Consider the following 16,195-nt stretch of genomic DNA (forward strand, 5'->3'; position numbering starts at 1 on the left):
GGCATGGCAAAGTGAATGTTCTACACTTATGTTTAGGCACGTGACAACCTTGTTTTATCCGATTTTTTATTTAATTTTATCTTCTTCTTCCCCATTTTCTCATCCTATTATTTTAACCATTTTTAAAAACTCAAACTCTTTAAAGGAACTAATAAAATTGAGTTCCTAATTAAAAATGAAAAGTAAAGTATTGTATCAATATGATAATTAACTCTTAAAGAATATTATTAAAATACAATTTGATTTGCAAAGATCCACATTTAAGCACCCACCCGGTAAAGTATCTATGTTTTCTTTCGAACAACTCCCAATCGTAGTTAAGATTTCTTCCATTAATTAATATTCTAATTGTACATTGACCTCTTCCTTCTCCATATTTTTTAGTCATATATATGAAATTCTAGTTCCAATCAACTCCCAATTGTATTTATATTTTCTTTAATTAATTTATTTTCTAATTTAACACTGACCTCCCCCTTCTCCATAATTTTTTGTCATATATCTGAAATTTGTGAAGCTATTAATGCAGATTTATCATCGTTAGAGAATGAGGATATGTTTATCATTATTGAAAAATTTAACCTCTATTAATGGAGTTTAATCTCAAATAAGGTTGGGTGGAGAGGGGGCTTTTGTGAAATTATTTGATCAATCAAACACGTGTCATTAATTCCTTGGACACAATTGCCATGTGTTTTGGACTTTTTTTAAAAATAAACTAATTGTGGGTGTATATAATGATGTGGCAATTTAAAATGAGATGGGACAAATTAATTGGTAATTTAACCCATGTTGAAAGAGATTGAGTCGCACGCACATAGCTGATGCTAAAAGGCACCAAAATGACACACTTTATAGAAATTTTAGGCGTTTAAAATAAACACAGTTCACTTGAGGTGTCAAAATGAAAGATCATGCCTTGCCTGTTAATGTTTTTGACCTATTTAAAATGCTGGGATAAGGAAAAAGGCTTAGCATGCACTTTAAAACTTTAGCTTTGATTGCGTAGCTTGACTGTCATACATCAGTACCCACGAGCTATATGAGCTACAACTATCACCCCCTGGTCGAGCCCTAGGTTGTGTAGCCTCGTGAATCGAAGAATAATCTCATATATATGCACGGGGAACTCAAACCTACCAACCATATACTAAGGTAACTTAAGCACCCGCTCATGTAATATATTACGGGGGACTCGAACCTCCCAATCATATAATAAGGTGGACACGAACCACCGGCTATAATCAAGGAGACTCGAACCCTAGGCCATTTTGACCCCCCCTCCCCCGGTAAATGCGATTTCCAGTATTGGTCCATTGAGACTGCAACTTTTATGCCCAACTACATAACCCTTTTTAAGCCCCATTGAAATATTTATCACACATTCCCATTCATTGAACCATAATACACATTCAGGCATACACTGTTGGTATTGTCATACCAACTTTACTTGTAAGCTAACATCAACATGCCATCACAATTCCATTAACTTGGGTTAACAGCTCTCTTTGGTCATTAATACAAGGTGGGGGAATACCGACTCCCTTTGTTTAGTAATTCAAACCATTGTGTTTCAAATACCTCTTTATATCATGCAACTGCTGCCAAAAATTGTTCAACGCTATTTTTTTACTCGTAAACAAACCACTTTCACAAAGTTAGGTTGGGGTTATTACCAATTCAATTATCAATATTTACAAAAATTTGGGGAAATCACAATCCTCTAATTTATTCACATACCCATCCATCAAATTGATTTTAAAACCTCTAATTAAGATATAAACAATGCATATGTAAGCATGAAACATGATATAAACAACAATTATTCAAAATACCCAACCCATGTTACAAAACCAATGTCAAAACCACATGAAAAACTATTTAAAACATATGATTTCTCAATGTTATAGTTGAGGAAGAGTAACATGCTTGAAATACCAAGATTTATGGAGAGAAATCCACCCTTAAGCCATTAGATAACCACCTTCTTGGAAACATTACGTATCTTTCTTAAGAGAATTTAGAGAGTTTGAGAGAGTGTTGTCAGTGCTACAGTGTCGAAAATAACATCCCATGGGTGTTTTATGGTTGTGGGCATTATGTGGGTAAAGACGGAAATGTCCAAAGTACCCTTATTTAAAAGCTAAAAAATGATCGCCAGTGATTACGTATCACTATACGACTCGTAAGGACTCACTACGGCTCGTCACCACGAGTAGTAGCCTGGACATTAGCTGAGAAATATCTTTCTAGTAACACTATGACTCACACCCCACGACTCATTATGAGACCCTACGACTTGTAGAGTCTATGTCTTAGTCATGATAAAATACTTTGGGCATCATACTGGTTTGGCTACGAATGGGACCATACAATTCAATTAGAGTCTTTAAAACTCGTAACCCTTAGTCGTAGTCATAACAAAACTTTAGGTCAACATACTGGATAGGCTATGATTTGGTACATAAGACCATAATGACCCATGATGAATTGTAAAGAGGGTCATCATTTGGGCAGTAAGTCCAGAAACTCGGAAATTTACAAGATCCAAATTCCAGGGTGTTACATACTCTGCCCTTAGGACTATTCGTCCTTGAATGATGAGACAAGGCACCCCTGAGCATGATTTAACACTGAATACAAGTATACTTAATATTAACAAAGATAGAAAACAAAGATGGTAAGATTAACATATACCTTAAGCACGAGTATCTGGATTGGGGAATAAGAATGGGTATTTGAATTTCATGTCCTTTTCAACTTCCCAAGTATCTTCTTCATACTTTTGGTTCCTCTATAGTACCTTCATCAAGACAACATCCTTGGTCCACAACCGACAGACTTGCTGATCCAAAATGTCAATTGGACTTCCTCATTTAACAAGTAGTTTAAAAACCAACACTCTCCAATGGAGCTACGTTGAAGAATCACCCACACACTTTCTTAACATCGAATTATGAAAGACCTGATAAAGGGAACCTAATCTCGGAGGCAAATCTAACTCATAAGTTATACTGCTCACTCACTTCAAAATTTAGTATGGACCAACATAAAGGGGACTGAGCTTTCCCTTCCTTCTTAACCACATCACTCCCTTCATGGGAGACACATTCAAGAACACCAAATAATCTACATCAAATCCTAAGTCCCTTTGCCTTATATCTGCATAGGACTCTTGGCGACTCTGAGTAGTCATAAGCCTGTCCCAAATCGCTTTCACTTTCTCCATGGCTTGGCAGACCAAGTCGGGACCATACAATCTATTTTTGCCAACCTCAAACCAACACATAGAAGACATATACCTCCTACCATAAAGATTCTCAAAAGGATCCATCCAAATACTTGGGTGACAACTATTATTATACGCAAACTTTATGAGGGCAAAATGATCAACCCAACTACCACTGAAGTCAAGCACACGGGACCTTAGCACATCCTCTAAAGTTTGAATGGTCTTCTTCGCTTGTCCATCCATCTGAGGGTGGAAAGCGGTGCTAAGGTTTACTTTAGTTCCTAAACCTCTCTGAAAGGAATGCCAAAAGTGTTAGGAGAACTGAGTATCGTGATCAGATATAATAGAAATAGGTAGACTATGCAACCTAACGATATCGTGAGTGGCCAACTTTGTATAATCCTCAGTATAGTAATTAGTCCTCACAGGTAGAAAATAAGCAAACTTGGTCATCCTATCCATGATGACCCAAATCGAATCGAACTGATGGCAGGACTGTCAAAGAACAGTAAAGAAATCCATATTAATCACTTCCCATTTCTATTCGGGTAACTCAATCTTTTGAGATAGCCCACCAGGTATCAAGTTCTCCACTATCACTTGTTGACAAACCCTACATTTGGCAACAAAATTCACCACATCCAGCATTATGTTATTTCATAAATAGATCTCTTTCAAATCATGGTATATCTTCATCAAGCTAGGATCAACAATATACCTTAACTCGCAAGCCTCAACTAAGATCCTTTCTCACAACCCAACAACATCAGGGACACATAACCGTCCTTAGTATCTCAAGACATCATCACCACAAATGTTAAAAATTATCACTTTCTGCTGACCCACGTCGCCCTTAATTTGCATTAAGATAGGATCCAAACCTGCTTCTTTTTCACCTTGGCACAAAGATATGACTTCACCATCTCTTGTACCATATACCTCCATCCCTAGAGTCCAAGAGAAAAACTCCAAAATTAGCCAACTATTGAATATCCTTTACTAATTCTTGCTTTTCTTCATTAACATAGGATAAGCTCCCCATAGATAACCTACTAAGAGATTCAGCAACCACGTTGGCTTTACCTGGATGTTAAGAAAAACTTATATCATTGTCCTTGAGCAACTCAAGCCATATTCTCTACCTGAGATTCAACTCCTTCTAGGTAAACGCATATTGAAGGATCTTATAATCTAAATAGATGTCAACATGAGCTCCATACAATTAATGATGCCAAATTTTAAAGCAAAAACCACAACCAATAATTCTAAGTCTTGCATTAGGTAATTCTTCTCATGAAATTTTAACTATATAGAAGCATAGGACACAACCTTACCATGATACATCAATGCACAGCCCAGGCCCATGCGGGACACATTATAATAAACCATAAAACTCTTAGAACCCTTAGTTAGAGTCAAAACTAGAGCCAAAGTCAACCTATCTTTCAACTTCTCAAAACTACCTTTACAAATATCTGACCATAAGAACTTTACCATTTTATGAGTCAATTTAGTTAATGAGGCCACAATAGATGAGAAACTCTCCACAAAACTCCTATAATAATCGGCTAAACCTAACAAGCTCCTAATTTTAGTTAGAGTCGTTGGTCTAGGCCACTTCTTAACTACCTCAACTTTCTGTGGATCCATTATTTCCCCCCACTAGACACCACAAGGCCCAAATACATCACAACATTCAATTAAAACTCACACTTAGAAAAATTAGCATACAACCACTAATCTTTGAGGGTCTACAACACTAAGCAGAGATGATCAGCATGATCCACCCGACTCTTAGAGTACACCAAGATGTCATCAATAAATATGATGATAAAGAAGTCCAGAAACTGAGGAAATACTTGGTTCATAAGATCCATAAATACAGTCGGTGCATTAGTCAAACCCAAGGACATCACCAAGAACTCAAAATGACCATACCGAGTTTGGAATATAGTCTAAGGGATATCGACTTCTCAAATCCCCAACTGATCATAACCCGACCAAAGTCAATCTTAGAGAAGTACGTAGCACCCAGAAGCTGATTAACTAGGTCATCAATCCTATAAAGAGGATACTTATTCTTCACCTTTACCTTATTCAACTGACGGTAATCTATACACATCTGAAGGGTCTTATACTTCTTATGTAGAAAGAGCATAGGAGCACCCCACAGGGAAATACTAGGATGAGCTAAACCCTTATCAAGAAGGTCTTTCAACTACTCCTTAATTTTTTTCACCTAATCCGGAGCCATTCTATAGGGAGTGATAGAAATAGGACGAGTGTCCAAAAGATGATCAATCTAAAAATCAATTTCCCCATAGGGAAGAATACTAGGAAGGTCATTAGGGAAACCCCCAGGAAATTCATTAACCATGGAAATAAACAGTAATAAAGGACCTTCTGAGTTAGAATCCTTAATATGAACTAAATAGTATAGACACCTCTTGGAGATCAACCTCCAGGCTCTAAGATACGAAATGAATCTGCCCTTAGGTACTAGGGAACTAACTTATTACTCAATCACTGGTTTATTCATGAATTAGAAATTGACCCTTTGGGTTCTATAATCAAGAGACGTATAGCACGAGTACAACCAATCCATCCCAAAAATCACATCAAAGTCTAACATGTCCAACTCTATTAGATCCACTAATGTCTCTTTACTATGGATTTATAACACATAACCCTTATAGACTCTTCTAGCAATAATAAAGTCACCCACTGGGGTTGACATAGAAAAGGGATCAAAAATACATTCAGTATAAAAATCAAAATGAATAGCCACACATGGGGTCACAAAAAGAAAGAGTAGACCCTAGATTGAGAAAATGATACACATCACGAGAAAATAGTTATAATGTACTAGTGGCAATATTAGGAGAAACTTTAGATTCTTGAAGACTGGCAAGAAAATAAAGGTGGTTCCGATCAATGCCTGATCCAGAAGTAGCACCCTTTGGTGTAGGAGCTGAAAAAACAGCAAATAGAACCTTACTAGCCTAATGGAAACCTTGGCTGATGGATAATCCCACTACAGGTAACCCAAATGACAACACTTAAAAAACATATTTCTCCCCTCTTTACAAAATCTATGATGCACTTGTCCACAAAAATTACAAAGAGTATAAGATGGATCTGACTGAGCTCTACTAGTTTGAGACTAGGATGGATCTAACTGAGCTCTACTAGTTTGAGAATAGGAACCCTTTGCCCTAGGACCATCATTATTCTAGAAATAATGATCACCTGATGGCTTAGGATAGGGGTTACTAACCACAAAGTGACACCAAACTTTCCCCAAGCATTCTTCTTAGACCACTGTTGCCATCACCATCACTATTTTTTTGACCTCTACTTTGATCTGAGTATTGAAACTTCTTACTCTTCATCTCCTTGATTTCTTTTTATTTTTCATCCCATCCTCTACTTGTTATATGTAGACAACCAATATGGAAATTTTAATGACATTGTTCAATAAGGTGACCTTGCATTCTAACACTAAGTCTGTAACGTCTCGAGTCTGTACCCCAGATAATACACGGTGCTAATAACCCCAAAGGACCACAAGCTAACCCATGATTGGTACCTACTATAATAACTGAATAATAATATGATATAATGTGAAATAATAGGCTAAAATTCCATAAGATTCAAAACTATAATACTAATGAAAAAAAATAATAAAGTCTGATAAAACATCAAAATCTAAAATACTGAATACTGCTAAATATCTAGTCTAAAAAACCTCTGAACTGCACTGTCAGAATAAGGAGTTGATGGGACAATCCCTCAACTAACTCTATCTACTGAAATGCTGAATCTAATAAGATAATAAAATAAAAGAATATCCTCGAATGATGAGGACTCACTGCTAGTCTACTGATGCTGGCTGAATGTCAGAACACCTAAGAATGCTCTAGGGCCCATACGTCTGAACCTATAGTATAAAACACCACAGTGCAAAAGAAAAGTATGTGTCAGTACGTGTAAATATACTGGTATGCAAAGTGAGGTAAGGCAGAATGCAAGGATTTATGTACATGAAATAAACTGACTGAATAACATGAACATGACTATGTGAAAATACATGCATAAATACATAACTGTAACTAAAGTCATAAGGATTCTGAATACTGAGTTTACTATTAACATGGATTACTAATAACTGATATAATTCATAATCGATATACTGTTTACTGAGTGACTGTGTCTGATAGTCCTGTTTCTGATAGAACTAACTAAGTTTTGTACTGAGCTAAGTGACTGTATCTGACAGTCCTAAAATTTGTAGAACTATCTGTGTTCTTTACTGAACACTGAGACTGAGATTCTGATCGTGGGAGGTAGTAATTTAGCTAACATAACCCAAATAAGATAATATAGCTGAGTTTTGGTCCAATCTGCAACCCCAATTAGAAGGGTGTCAATACCGCGCCACTGGTAAGGACAAGCTGTGAGTGACCCTCATCTGTCAGGTACTCTAACGAGAATGGTGGGACCCTCATCTGACAGGTTAAGCCACCTCATCAAACCTCATTTGATATATTTTGATGTCTCAACCTACGCTGGCTACGTAGTTCTGGAATGCAAGGACTGCATTTAAGAATTACACCCTCTGCTGGCAAGTGAATTCCCATCCTTGGGTTCACTCGGTGTTGAATCCTACTCCCAACTGAATAGACACTGAACTGAGTATACTAGACTGAACTGGACTGAGTTTACTGAATTTTGTTGACTGACAGAATATTACTGAACTATGTTAACTGACTGAGTTACTTAGGACTGAACTGAATATAATTGGGTTTTCCTGAGTGCCGAGTCTGACTAAATTCTACTGGTCGTGGCTTGACTGAGGTTATCTTGAAAACTAACATTGGCTCTAGGCACATAGCTAAATTGTCGGGTATTAAATACCCTCAGGACTCGATAGCATAAAAATATATAAGACATGACACTACTTGAATACATGACCACAGTCAACAATTAATAATACTATCATTGAGGGATTTCATGATGCATTCACAAGTCATAAGCTTACACATGAATGGGAATACATGCTAACATAATATAATTTCACAAATCCATGCTTATGAGCATTCTCCAAATCATTACAAGACTTAGCTTTAGCATGGGAGTCATTTTGAACATATGGATACATCATGAATTCATCATTTAGATCACAAATAGGTCATAATACACAATTCTTATTTAGTGAGGCATTTTTATAAACATATGGAGGGCATAACCTTTTCTAGGACATGAATCAACAACTAATACATAATGGCTATATTAAGAACTTCACATTTAGGGAATTCAATCCACATGCTAACATGAAGTCATTAGAATTTAACAAAGATTCAACCTTGGAAATCATATCACAACGTAAACATATGTACAATCAAACCCACAACATGGAATTCAAAATTCATATTTTGAAAAGGGTTTCTTGAGCTCCAAGGGTGGAAGAGACCCTTGGATAAACATTTTACATACCTTGATTTATAATTTTTTGAAGATTGATGGAAGAAAGCTTGAGTTCTTGAATTGAAATTAATCACCTGGGGTTTCTTGTTCTTGAGCACTTGTGAAATAATGAATGTATTTAGCCAAAAGAGGGCTAAATTTTGTGTTATAAGGGCTGAAGGTCGAGAGAAAATGACTTAATTACCCTTAAGGGTGCGGTCATTTAATGACTAAAACTGCGCACTAATGCGTTTGGCAATGCGACTATCGACACGATACTCGATGCATCGCACCATGATCATATCGTGTCTCAAAAATTTTGACTGGCAATCTGGAAACAATATTAACCAACGTGATAGGCGATGTGGTGCACTAAGATAGTGTTGGTCCACTATTTTGGACTTCTAAACATGATCTAAACGAGGTCTGAAAAATTCAAAACTTTTTTGGGAACACCTTTTGACCTTCCTGATCATGAATTAACAAAAGTATAGACCATTAAAGGACATTAAGATCACAAAATGAGATTTTCAACTTTCAAAGGCTAAAAATAAACTAAGTCTGGAAACTTAGGTAGAAATTTTCTGAGTCTGGGACCCTTTGACAAGCTTAAAGGACTGAATTAAGCTTAAAAAATTTTGCGAGGTGTTACAATATCTCCCCCTTGGGAACATTCATCCTCAAATGTGACTGACTAAGATGGGAGAAATAATAAGCTGAAGTACATGCTAAACATGAACAACTGAAACATGATTATATGATTGACATTACTAAATTACTGAGATTCATACTGAGCATGCATATCTGATGCATGATTTTATGACTGAGCTGATATATAAATTTATGACTGGGAGTACTGATAAGCTGATCATGCATTTGATACATGAATACTTGATTGGACTGACTCGTGATCATGTGACTGAACATACAATGGTAAATGATGCCAAGTTTGAAATGGAAAACTGAGCATGAAATTGAATACCAAGTTTGTAACTAAAATCTAAACATGAAATGGAATAAGATTAAGGAAAGCTATTACCTTGGGCTGGGTCTGAGTTTTCGGAGAAGAGGTGAGGATACTTGGTTTTCATATCTGCTTCTGCTTCCCAAGTAGCTTTCTTAACGGATTGATTCTACCAAAGAACTTTGACTAGAGGGACCTTTTTATTCCTTAGTCTGCGAATCTGATAGTCAAGGATTTGACTGGAATTTTCTTATAAGAGAGACTATTCTGAATATCTACACTGTTAATAAAGAATACAACAGCTGGGTCACCTTTGCACTTTCTAAGCAAGGAGACATGAAACACTGGATAGACTAAAGCTAGATCTGAAGGCAACTCAAGCTCATAAGCTACTTTGCTAAAGTGATTGAGAATTTTGAAGGGACCGACTTATCGGGGACTGAGTTTTTCCTTTTTGCCTAACCTCTTCACTCCTATTATGGGAGAGATTTTTAAGTACATATAATAACCAGTCTCGAACTCGAGATCCTTTTTGTGCACATCTGTGTATGATTTTTATCGGCTTTGAGTTGTCTTGAGCCTCTCTCTGATTAACTAAACTTTCTCTAAGGTATCGCATTCCAAGTCAGGCCCTACTATTGCGGCCTCACCGACTTCAAACCAACCAATTGGAGATCTGTATCTCATACCATAAAGAGATTTGAATGAAGCCATTTGAATACTAGAATGATAACTGTTGTTGTATGTAAACTCAATCAAAGGAAAGTGGTCATCCCAATTACCCTTACAGTTAATTACACACGCTTGCAGCATATCTTCTAAAGTCTGGATTGCTCTTTCTGATTGACTATCGATCTGAGGATGAAAGGCTGTATTGAGGTAAACTCAAGTACCAAGACCCTTTTAGAATGCTTTCCTAAAATAAGAGGTGAATAGGGTACCTCTATTTGAGATAATAAATAATGGAACACCGTGCAATTTGACTATCTCTCTGATGTAGATTTTGGCATAATCCTCGATCGAATAAGAGGTATGGGCTGGAAGGAAATGAGCTGATTTGGTCATTTTGTGTACAATGACCCAAACTGAATTATGCTAACGACGAGTAGGAATACTGAACTCCTGTATGAAGCCACTTAGCTTTTGATGCTCAATCTTAACTTGTTGACATGTTGAGCACTTAGCTACAAACTCTACAATATCTCTCTTCATACCACTCCACCAATAGATCTCCCATAAGTCGTGGTACATCTTAGTGGCCCCTAGATGAATAGAGTAATGTGCACCATGCACTTCTGCAAGAATTCGCTACCTTAAGTCATCAACAGCTGGCACACACAGACGACCCTGACAATGTAAAATACCATCTCCCCCTTAGGAGAAAACCTGTACCTTCTAATCTTTGACTGATTCCTTCAACTTGACTAAACTGGGATCTCTATACTTCATTTCCTTCACCTCAAAAACTAGAGATGATTTTGAACTATTTTGAACCCACACACTACTTTCTGTTGAATCGACTAAGCGAATACCTAGTCGAGCTAACTAATGAACATCCTGGGCTAAATTCTTCTTACTTCCCTCAATATGAGCAACACTATCCATAGACAATCTACTGAGAGCATCAACCACTACATTGGCCTTCCCATGATGATAAAGGACACTCATGTTATAATCTTCCAAGATCTCTAACCACCTTCTCTGATGGAGATTAAGATCTTTCTGAGAGTATATATACTGGACGCTTTTCTGATCTGTGAACATATCTACATGCACCCCATGTAAGTAGTGCCTTTAAATCTTTAAGGCAAACACTACTGCTGCTAACTCAAGATCATGAGTTGGATAATTTTTCTCATAGGACTTAAGCTGTTTGGAGGCGTAGGCTATGTCCTTACCATGCTGCCTGAGGACACAACCCAAACCTACCCTAGATGCATCGCAGTACACGACATACCAATTTGGACCATCTGGAAGAGTCAAAACTGGAGCTGAGGTGAGTCGAGTCTTCAACTCCTGAAAACTCTTATCACAAGAATTTGACCACTGGAACTTGACTTTCTTTTGAGTCAATATGGACATAGGGGATGCAATAAATGAAAATCCCTCAACAAATCATCTGTAATAGGTAGCCAAACCCAAGAAACTCCTGATATCTAATGGAGGATGTTTTAGTCTTTTGAGGCTCAACTCTAATGCCATAACTGGAAATTATATGACCAAGGAATGTTACTGACCTTAGACAAAATTTTCACTTACTAAATTTGGCAAATAACTGATGATTTCTGAGAGTCTGAAATACTATTCTAAGATGGTCTGTATGATCATATTCACTACGGGAGTAAACAAGGATATCATCTATGAATACTATGACGAACATGTCCAAGTACTGCTTGAACGCATGGTTCATCAAGTCCATGAAAACTACTGGGGCATTGGTAAAACCATATGACATAACTATGAATTCAAAGTGACCATACCAAGTTCGGAAAACCATTTTTGGAATGTCACATTTTCTGACTCTGAGCTGATGATTGCCTAATCTGAGGTCTATCTTAGAGAAGTAACTGGCACCCTAAAGTTGGCCAAACAAGTCATTGATTCTGGGCAGTGGATACTTGTTTTTTACCATGACCTTATTTAGCTGATGGTAGTCTATACACAATCTGAAAGAACTGTCTTTCTTATGCACGAATAAAACTGGTGCACCCTACGGGGATATTCTGGAGCACTGGCTGAGGAAGGAGGTAGAACTGAGGACTTTGGGTGGAACTGATAACAATTCCCACCCTCTGAATTAGGCTGACTGAAGTTGAAGCTACCTGTTCTAGCTTTCTTATTCTTTTTTTCTCTCTTCTTATTCTTCTGTTCCTTTATCTGCTAAGCATGGATCATTAGCCTGGATAAGTCTATCTCACTAATCAGCATGGCGATCCTGCACTTCTTGAACATGCTATCATTCACTCTAGATAGAAACTTACTCTTTTGGGATCTGCTATATGCCACCACATGAGGAGCATATCTAGCTAGTTGAGTAAAATTGAGAGAATACTTTTTCACTGTTATGTTGCCCTGCCTGAGGTTGATAAATTCTAACACCTTAGCTTCTCTTAGCTATAAGGGAAAGAATCTATCTAGAAAAGCAGTGGCAAACTCCTTCCAATCAATAGGCGCTGCATCTATAGCCCTCTCTACTTTCCACTATTTGAACCAAGTGTGAGCCACATCCTGCAACTGATATGCAGCTAGCTCAGCACTCTAGATAGCAGTCATTCCCATAATATCAGTAATCTTCTACACCTGATCAAGATACTCCTGAGGGTCCTCATCTATATTAAACCTAGAAAAAAAAAAAGAATTCATTCGGGTAAAGTCCCGAATCCTAGCTGCAGCAGAATTGGCTACTGGGTTGGACGGAACAACAACTAGACGTTCATTCTGGGTAGAAAATGAATGATCAAGAGTAGTGAATTACGCTCTGAATTCTGCATGGAAGACATGTTTTCCTAAAGGATTAGGCTGATCAGGCTGAGGGGCTAGCTGATCTCCCATTTCTCTTCCCTGAGTCCTCTTTGGAGGCATTTTTCTGTAGATTGAAGAGAAAGAAGGATTGGACTAAGAGTTTAACTGGAGCTCATGCTCACTTTTATGATATGAATACTGAAAGAAAGGAAACTGTTCCTAAAACATCTTGTAGCCTCCTGCACATAAATGTAGTGCGCTATACACCCATGCACACGACTTTACTAGATACGACTTTCAGAATTCCTAGGACTCTATTAAACCTCAGGCTCTGATTCTAAGTTTGTAACGCCCCGAGTCTGTACCCCAGACGCTACACGGTGCTCATAATCTCAAAGGGCCACAAGCTAACCCATGACTTATACCTTCTACAATAATAGAATAATAATATAATATAATACAGAATAATGGGCTGAAATGGCATAAGGTTCAAAACTATAATACTGATGAAAATAAAATGATAAAGTCTGATAAAACATCAATAACTGAAATACTAAATACTATTTGAACATCTTGTCTGAAAAGCCTCTAAACTGAACTGTCTGAATAAGGAGTTGATGGGATAGTCCCCCAACTAACTCTATCTACTAAAATGCTGAATCTAATGAGATAATGAAATAAAAGAATATCCTCAAATGATGAGGACTCACTGCTAGTCTACTGATGCATGCTGAATGTCTAAACTGCTAAGAATGCTCTAGGTCCCATACGTCTGAACCTATGGTATAAAACACCATAGCGCAAAAGAAAAGTATGCATTAGTACGTGTGAATGTACTGGTACGTAAAGTGAGGTAAGGCTGAATGTAAGGATTCATATGCAGGAAATAAACTGACTAAATAACATGAACATGACTACGTGAGAATACATACATAAATACATAACGGTAACTGAAGTCATAAGGATTGTGAATACTGAGTTTACTAATAACATTGATTACTATAACTGATATAACTGATAACAGATATACTATATATTGAGTGACTATCTTTGATAGTCCTGTTTCTGATAGAACTAGCTAAGTTCCATACTAAGCTGAGTGACTGTATGACAGTCCTAAAATTTATAAAATTATCTGAGTTCTTTACTGAAGTCTGAGACTGAGATTGTGACTGTGGAAGGTAGTCATCTAATCGACATGGCCCAAATAATATATTATAATTAAGTTGGGGTCTAATCTATAACACCAATTGAAAGGGTGTCAATACAGCACCACTGGTAAGGACAAGCTGTGAGTGACCTTCATCTGTCAGATACACTAATGATAATGGTGGGAATCTTATCTGACAGGTTAAGCCACCTCATCAACCCTCACCTGACAGGTTTTGATGTCTTAACCTACACTGGCTACGTAGTTCTGGAACACAAGGACTGCTTTTAAGAATCACACCCTCTGTTGGCCAGTGAGTTTTCATCCTTGGATTCACTTGATTCTGAATCCTACTCCCAACTGAATAGACATTGAACTGAGTATACTAAACTGAACTGGACTGAGTTCACTGAATTTCGTTGATTAATGGAATATTACTGAATTCTGTTAACTGACTGAGTTACTAAGGACTGAACTGAATACTACTCGATTTTCCTGAGTGCTGAGTTTGACTGAATTCTACTGGTCCTAACTTGACTGAGATTATCTTGAAAATTAACATTGGCTCTAGGCACATAGCTAAATTATTGGGTATTAATGCCCCCAGGACTCGATTGCATAAAAATACATGAGATGTGACATACTTGAACACATGACCATAGTAAACAATTCATAATACTATCATTGAGGGATTTCATAAAGCATTTGCAAGTCATAAGCTTACACATGAATGGGAATACATGCTAACGTAATATAATTTCACAAATCAATACTCATTAGAATTCCACCAAATCATTTACATGACATAGCTTTAGCATGGGAGTTATTTTAAACATGTGGGTACATCATGAATTGATCATTTAGATCACAAATAGATTACAATACACAATTCTTATTTACTTAAGCATTTTTACAAACACATGGAAGGCATAACCTTTTCTAGGGCATGAATTAACAACTAAAACATCATGGCTATATCAAGCACTTCATATTTAAGGATTTCAATCCACATACTAACATGAAGTCATGAGAATTAATTAAAGATTCAACCTTCGAAATCATATCACAACATAACCATGTGTACAATCAAACCCACAACATAGAATTCAAAATTCATATTTTGAAAAGGGTTTCTTGAGCTCCAAGGGTTGAAGGGACCCTTGGATGAACACTTTACATACCTTGGTGGACAATTTCTTGAAGATTGATGGAAGAAAGTTTGAGTTCTTGAATTGAAATTAATCACCTAAGGTTTTCTTGTTCTTGAGCACTTGTGAAATAATGAATGTATTTAGCCAAAAGAAGGCTAAATTTTGTGTTATGAGGGTTGAAGGTTGTGGGAAAATGACCTAATTACCCTTACGAACGTGGTCATTTAATGGCTGAAACTAGGCACTAATGCGTTTGGCGATGCAGTGCATCGATGGCATTGACACATACTCAACGCATCACACCATGATTGCACCGTGTCTTAGGACTTTTGAATGGCAGTCTGAAAATAATATTAACCAATGCGATAGGCGACGCGGTGTGCCAAGATCGCATTGGTCCACTATTTTGGACTTCCAAACATGGTCTGAAAAATCTAAAACTTGTTCGGAAACACCTGTTGACCTTCCTGATCATGAATTAACAAAAATATAGACCATTAAAGGACATTAAGGTTGAGAAATGAGATTTCCAACTTTCAAAGGCTAAAAATAAACTAAGTTTGGAAACTTAACTAGAAATTTTCTAAGTCTGGGATCCCTTGACAAGCTTAAAGGACTGAATTAAACCTAGAAATTTTTGCGGGGTCTTACAAAGTCACGGGACAGCCCAAAAGCAAACTTCTTTATCCTTACTCTAATAGAAAACACTAACTCAGGAGGTTAATTGTATAGTTAGTAAAACTTTAAGGCATGTTCCTTAATAGTTATCC

The sequence above is a fragment of the Capsicum annuum genome, chromosome 12 (assembly GCF_002878395.1).
Source record: "Capsicum annuum cultivar UCD-10X-F1 chromosome 12, UCD10Xv1.1, whole genome shotgun sequence".
Taxonomy (NCBI): Eukaryota; Viridiplantae; Streptophyta; class Magnoliopsida; order Solanales; family Solanaceae; genus Capsicum; species Capsicum annuum.